The sequence below is a fragment of the Haemaphysalis longicornis genome, unplaced genomic scaffold (assembly GCF_048455015.1).
Source record: "Haemaphysalis longicornis isolate Haplotype H1 unplaced genomic scaffold, Haemaphysalis longicornis Haplotype H1 scaffold_20, whole genome shotgun sequence".
Taxonomy (NCBI): Eukaryota; Metazoa; Arthropoda; class Arachnida; order Ixodida; family Ixodidae; genus Haemaphysalis; species Haemaphysalis longicornis.
The window spans coordinates 5,965,452-5,973,130 of NW_027526296.1; the positions used below are offsets into that span (position 1 = coordinate 5,965,452).

A 7,679-nucleotide genomic window follows, 5' to 3' on the forward strand; every position below is an offset into this window, starting at 1 on the left:
ACGGAGATCTCCATTATTCTGACCGCAACGAGTGTGTGTGTGCCGCCGTACATAAATCGGCGCAAGAAAGAGCTGTCAAAGGAACCGGTTGTAACGGATTGCCTGGCTGCTGGGCGGTTTCCGTTTCGCGTACTAATGTGTTGCCTTCAGCATTTGTCTGCTGACGGAAGACAAGTCTGACGGCAGAGCTTGCACAAGTATGATGATCGCGAGGTTAAAAAGCGTTCGGATCAGCACGCAACCTTGAAGAACACCACGTTGAACGAATTGCTGTCATGTTAGGTCATCCTCTAGTGTGACGAAAATATCTTCCGGACAAGAAGCTTTCTACGCATTAGTAAGCTCGTCCAACTGATGTGCGGAAACATCAATCGGACGAGCTAGCCCAGCTTAGCTCGTTCCAGACAATGTCGTTTGGCTATCGTTCCAAGTACTTAAATTAATTACCAGAACCATTAAATAAAGTTGTCTTATGATGACGACGATGCCAAGGCTTAGGAGTGCCGCAGCCACTAGCATAATTCGTTCATTTACTCCCCAACTTCTGTTCCCTCCGTAGGTCCGGCGTGCTGCACTAATTACTTCATGTAGACAAGAGGACGTGTGGAAAAGCAGCGAAAAAACGTTCGCATTTATCGGTTGCCACTGCAGCTCAGAAGAAATGTATGTTTTCTGTGTGCGACCTCCGTGAGCATAGCTTACCTGGTTAAAACTACCCTAAAGAACCGCACTACCTGTGAAATCTTGAGCGATACAATTGGTTGTGCAAGTTTTGTTAGCACTGATTATGATTAGCCCTTACATTTTTAACGGAGACATACGCAGCGCCACATCTGGAAGGCTGTCGCGAAGGTGAAGTTTCTTATTTCAACACGCATGCTTATCGCAGTTACACACAATCAGGCCAGGAATAAATGAAATTTATTGCAGAAAAGCTGACAAAGAATCTACACGAAGAGATAAGTAAAATTACAAAGTACTGATTACCAAAAATAATTGCCATATTTGCTACCGACCAATGCTGTAATGAAGTGTACAAATGCAAAAAAAAATTAAAAAAAAATGTTCGTGTCATTAACCTGACGTGCCAGCAAAGAAACATTTTTTATGGGCTAGCAACGGTTGATCACTCGATTTGAGAGTTTAGAGAGGTACGAGCGCACTCCACCTAAATTGCAAGGCAGATGCGTTTTTTATCCGCTGCATACGCCATATGACAGTTTTAGTATGTGTACCTAAATGGCCCTAAGTTAGCACGTACCGAACGGGCCACAGTTAATACATGATATGCAAGAATTCCCGCGTCAGTTGTAAGTTAGCTGATAAAGCCGGACACTGCATCACACGTCGAAATACGAAGAAAAGATCAAGAGAAACACAACTTCCACACCCATGCACGGTTATTACAGCCCTTCATACCTATGTCTGTGTGCGCCCACAGCCGACCATTTTTTCGTAGGTGGGATAGGAAACTGTTATGCGTAGCATTCTGGGTACTTTGGTACTCTATAATTACAAAAATTGCGCCAAAAAGGTGGGACACGGACGAAGTGACAACAGACAAACACAGAGCTGTGTGTCTGTCCTCACTTCGTCCGTATCCCCATTTCTTTTGTGTAATTTTCTGTAATTCTGGAAATGAAAGCTTTCGGAAAAAGCTGTCCTGTCCACCGTATATGAAGACAGTTACAAAGAGTAGAACACAGGACGACACTTTTATCAAAAAACCTCACTAGTACTACTACTTACGCAAGAGGATGAAATGAAGAAAAAAAAACGAAGGAAAATACAGTGCTTGGTTGTCCTTATTTCTTCGTCTTGTGCATAGTCCAGTTCCTGCTGTTGCCCTATTTTTCAAACATAAACCAACTTGCCTAGTCACCAACATTAGCAACAGCATGCAGCAACGACATAGTGCAGCACAAGCGAGCTTGCTGCTTCTCTGTCGCCTCTTTTGTGAACGTGCAGCGGCTGCTTTTCTGATGGAGGGGAAAAGCAGAAACGCCCGTGTGTTGGAGGTTTGCGCACACGTTAAAGATCCCCAGGTGGTCAAAATTTATCCGGAGCAAACCACTACGGCGCGCCGCATCGCCTGCGTCGCGTCGTCGCGTTAAACCCTACAATCAATCAATCAATCAATCAATCAATCAATCAATCAATCAATCAATCAATCAATCAATCAATCAATCAATCAATCAATCAATCAATCAATCAATCAATCAATCAATCAATCAATCAATCAATAATTTGTGAAAGTTGCATGAGCTGAGCTCTAAGCGCTAATTTATAGCTTTCAAAAGAAACAAAAAATTCACGAATAAAAAAAATTTATTCGTGCTTCGGTTGTTCTTTTCGAGGTTTTTTTAAATTTTCGTCTTCTGTTTTTACGGGAAATGTATAAGATTCATATTTTTATTTCGTAAGTTCAGTGTATTAGTGTATGAAAGTATAATTGTTATTTTTATTTTTTGATTTTTCAATATTTTGTTCGACAAATTATCTGCATTAACGCCATTGCAGAAGAAGAAGAAGAAGGCGTTTATTGATGGTAGAGCACTCGCATGTCTGATTTAATGCCATTAAAGAAGAAGAAGGTGTTTATTAATGGTAGAGTGCTCGCACGCTAATCGAGCGCTCTACTCAGCTACTCCCCCCACCAACGATATGAGTATTATCCGGACCTTAATGAGTGCCTGTGACATCATGCATAACTCGGTGTACAAAAGATCTGTCGAAAGAACCGGTTACAAAAGGCTGTGTGACTGCCTGTGACTGCCTGCAAGTTTCCACTTCGTCTTCAAATGCGTTGGCGTCAACAGGCAGCTAGGCGAGCAACTTGCCAGCACAAAGCGTCGAAGGAATAGCGGTTTTGCAGAAATCGATTATTGATCTGAGGGAACACCAGTGCACCCTACTGTTGCTGCCGGCTATTATACTTGTAAGTTTATTTTAATTAAGATACGCTGTTTAAGTAATAGTGTCACACAAAAAAGTGTCTGCCGTAAATAAGATCGTTAACTCTGACCAGCGCCGTTAACGAATTTATGTCACCGTTAGGAGTGTGGGCCCTGAAAACAAATCATTTCAATGGCGATCTCCTGTAGTGAAGAGGGTGGCTGTCTTAACATTGGTTTCAAATGGCAGCAAAACGGAGTACGAGTCCAAACTTTGAATTCAATTATAAAACGAAACGAAAATTATTTAACACAACGCAAGGCAGAGTACGCAATAAATTGCATGGACACGTGCAAGGGGTCCCCGCTAAGAGAATTCGAGCTATTTAAGGTGAACCGGACGCTAGTTACAATATAATAGCTATTCACTAGTTACAAATAATTAGATAATGAGTTCTAGAGTCCTAACTCATCCACAGACACGGCTGCCGTCTCAGAGCGTAGAGATGCCCTTGTTTAAAGAATTTTACTGAGTAGCGCTCCCCTTCCATTTGCAAAAAAGTCTGCAGAAATTCCAAACAATTGTCTACTAACGAGTGTCATTCTTATGCCACTTGTCTTCACTGCGAGTTCTTTACAGCCTGATTAGGCTATAGGAAATAAACGTGTTGGGGTATTTTATTGTTTTATATTTTTGCTTTGTTTTCGTCCGTGATGTGCATTGACACCATCGTAGCGACTCAACTGTTTAACCCCGCCAATTGTGCATTTTTGGTCGAATTCAGGGAGTTGCACCGTTGGGATTCATTCACAATCTTTTTATTCGTGCTTCCGTTGTTCTTTTTGAGGCTTTTTTAACTTTCGTTTTCTGTTTTTACAGGAAATGTATAACATCCATATTTTAATTTCGTAAGTACAGTGGCAGAATGTTTTAAATTATGAATTTGTTTTTATTTTTTTATTTTTCAATATTTTGTTCGACAAACTATCTGCATTAACGCCACTGAAGAAGAAGGAGGCGTTTATTGATGTGCGGAAGAAAAGTACATAGGTAAAAACACTAGAGACAAGGGTCCCAAAGTCAGTTACTCTACAGGGACCCTGGATTAGTTAATACAGAGGTAATCATTACAAAAAGCGTTTGGCAGCAACACTGCATCAATGTAAGACGCAAAAAAAAAGAAAGAAAGAGGGTGTTTTCCTATCAAATATACGAACAAAACAGGTGAAAGCCCACAACTGACGAAACAGACAAAATTAGATCGGCATGTCTAATCCCCATTAAGAACCATTGAGCAAAAAAGCGACCATTATTTATTAAACGTGCTAACTCTGCTAATAAGAGTTGTCGTGCAACTATCGGCATGACTGACAGCCCTGCATGTGAAGTGTGCGCCACGGACGAGACAATAGAACACCTCTTGTGTCACTGTGTCCGCTTTGCAACGCAGAGAGTGCACCTGTCAACCGCGTTCCGTAAACTCGACAACCAGCCATTAACTGCGCAAACTGTTCTGTGTCACAGACGTAGCCCATCACAGTCCGAAAAGGCCACAAAAGCACTACTTCGGTTCTTAAAGAACACAGGCCTGTCTGAACGATTGTAGAGACACTGTGCACCATTGTTCATTTGTTATTTGGTTAGTTTACCGTTTCAGTTTAGGCTTCATTAGAGCCTATTGTTTTGTTTTTGTAGTTATCTTTAATTTTTCTTTTCTCGCTTCTCAAGCTCTATTCCTGTCTTTTCAATACTCTTTCTTTCTCTTTAAATCCCTCCTTCCCCACTACCCATGTGTAGGGTAGCCAACCGGACTGTAACCTGGTTAACCTCCCTGCCTTTCATGCACTGTATTATCCTTCCTTCCTTCCTACAGTGCGTTCCGCTGTTGGGGCTGACGGGGTATACTCGGCAATAATGCGACGCATTAAAAGGGCGATTCGCGGCGTGCAGTCCCGTGAGTCGACGTTGAAGTCTGACGCATGCAGCCGTTGATGCGAACGCACGGTTACGGAGCGTCACCCCCACGTACTATTGCACTGCAACGTTCTACGAGACGGAATGGTCTCCGCAGAACACGCACTTTTACGAAATTTCACTTCTCTCTCACAACGCAGATGTCGCAGTTAGTACGTTCATCCTCTCTATTCCACTAAGAAAACCTCTGGCGTCGTCCTGCAAGTCAATACACTGATGTGCCGGCAAGTGCTGCACCGCATATATTCCTCTACTTAGCTTCCTCAGCGAGCTATATACAGGTATTGTAGCGTTATATAGAGGCTTTATTTTGTTTTTCGTTAAGTCGGTGTCGCTTGTGGAATGTTTTTTGTTACGGGAATGCAGAGGATGACGCAATAACAAAATTCAAGGCGGGGCGCAAAGGGCAGTGTTACTTGAGTTCTCTCGCTTTTGTGAAAGTTGTAGGAGACTGCACAACTTCCACGCATAAATTGCTGAAAAAATGAAACCAGAATTCGCCGCGTATCTCCACACTTCACTGCAAATGTCGCCGAAAGACGGTATTCTTCTGCGGCCCCTGCCACGTAAATGCCTGTCTTGTCTCCCCCGCCCGCCTTTCACACTCTTCCCCACAGCCATTTTACTCCTCCTACGGTATGCTCAAGGGAGATTGGCTAAACTAAAAAAAAATTCAAATTTCGCGCATTCCACTGTTAGCAGGAAATATATTGTCGTTACTGTCGTGTTAACAAGACTTGGGCTGTCGTTAGTGTTGTGCTTCGAACACCACCACGTGGTCAAGGCTCGTAGCTGCAGTAATCATTCAGCAATGTATTTATAAGGGCACTGCAAATACCACTTGTGAATTGATGCCTTGCTTCAAATATCCTGAATATTTTTGTTTTGCCTAATAGTGTTGACAAGTTTTAGGCGCGTATCCAGACTCAGTGGTTAACAAAAGTTTTGGCTATATAAGCCTCTGCAAGTGTTCTTCTTACTTTTGTCTGGAAGGTTGAATTGAGGGACAGGCAGACAAATACAGAGACCCGCGTAAATTGTCGGGGTTTAAGTAGCTCAAGAGAGACTACCGTCTTTAAAGGAGCCATGAAGAGAAAACACAAGTTGGGTTCATTCAAAAGATTGTCTCCTTAGAATCATACTGACACCACTTTTAACGTAAACTTCGCTCAAATAAGCTACATAATCAGGAAAAACGGGAATGGTCATGCGACCCACCAGCTCATTTCCCGCAACAGAACCTATGATGTCACATGAGCTAAGCTCTGCGATTGGCGGAGGCTGGCAGAAGCAGACGCAAATTAGGTAGAGCTTACAAACTAGACGAACGAGCGATTTGCGCTTAAATTTAGGGCACATTCTTTACAAAGCAATGAGAATGATGGGACAAACAGTGGAAGTTACGAAAGCACATGTAAACATAGAAGTACTGATGCGTTCTGCTGTTCGTACTGCGCACAGCATGCTTGGTTTAGCTGCACAGCACTACGGGGCTTGGGGTTGTCTCAGGCGACACTGGCCGATTGACGCAAGCAACGGTGTCCTACGTGACCCCATTTGTCGAGCGAGCACTGTTTAAGGGAAGGAATATTTGCTCCCAGAACAAAAACAAGCCAGCTTTAAATGCGGGCAAAAACAAACCAAACGCTTGCCACGGTATGGTGGCGCCATCTAGGTTACGGAACGTAAAGAAACGCGGGAACAAACCAACACCGCTGTACAGGGTGGAGACAACCTTTGAACGTTCCCGTGCCGCCGCAACTGGGCCAACGGGCTCAACGCGTTATTCTTTTCGTTTCCCACTAGACCTAGCAACGCGAAACAGACAATATGATTCAAACTTCTTCAGTAAACCGCGTTGCGGCGATAATTTTAGCGCGGTTTTGACACAATGACTTGCTTCGGCGGCGAGCGAGCAACCGAAAATGGCGGCACCAGCGTATACGTGTCTCTACCCTGTACGGTGGATGCGTGAATGAAGGTACTCTAGGCTGCAGAGCGGTCGGTTCCTGTGAAGTCATTTGGGACCACGAAAACGCACGATTGAGCGGGAAAATCAAAATTTTTACCTAAATTGTTTAATTTCTCAGTGAATAAAGCACCGTTCGTATCCGGACAAGCGCTGGGGGCACTATAAAACACGAAATCTTTCGAATAAAACCAACTTGCATTTTCTCTTCATGGCTCCTTTAAAAAAATGTTTGGAGGTGCTGGGTATCGATCCCAGTACCTTCCGCATGCTAAGCGAGCGCTCTACCATCTGAGCTACACCCCCACGAGGAGCAGCGTCAACCGCAGTGAGTGCCTGTAACGCTGAACATAAAATCGGCACAGAAAAGGGCGGTCGAAGCAGCCGGTTTGCCTGGGCGCCTGCCGACAACCGCTTCGCGAATACTAATGCGTTGCCGTAAGCAAGCAGCTAGGCGAGTACTGCACCTCCAGAAAGTTTCATCAGAGTGACACTCTTGGAGCATGGTTTCGTACTAACATATACTAGCTCTCTCAGAAATCGCGTGCCGTTTTCCTCTATAGCGTGCCGTCATGGCAGCCGCCATTGCAGATTTGGCCTGCCTTTCGTCATGGAGGGGCGTTCACGCCATCGATATTTCTTCAACACACAACAGAAGGGAAACTCCGCTTTAGAATCATGGCGGCGCGATCACCTCTGCTCCATAGCAGCTGAGCAGCGAGTGTATTGGCGGGTCACCAAGGGGACAAAACATATTTTCGCTGAACACTTATTTAGTAACAACTTAATGAAAAGCTTCATTTTCAAATTAGTCATGTGTTTTATTTATGTATCCACTGTT

The 7,679-nt window shown here is 43.8% G+C and overlaps 1 non-coding gene across 1 annotated transcript; it reads right to left on the bottom strand.

Moving 5' to 3' along the window:
* Positions 1-7,071: 7,071 nt before the first annotated feature.
* Trnaa-agc (transfer RNA alanine (anticodon AGC)) lies at positions 7,072-7,144 on the bottom strand. The gene has a single exon. It is a non-coding gene; the product is annotated as a tRNA-Ala (tRNA).
* Positions 7,145-7,679: the final 535 nt, after the last annotated feature.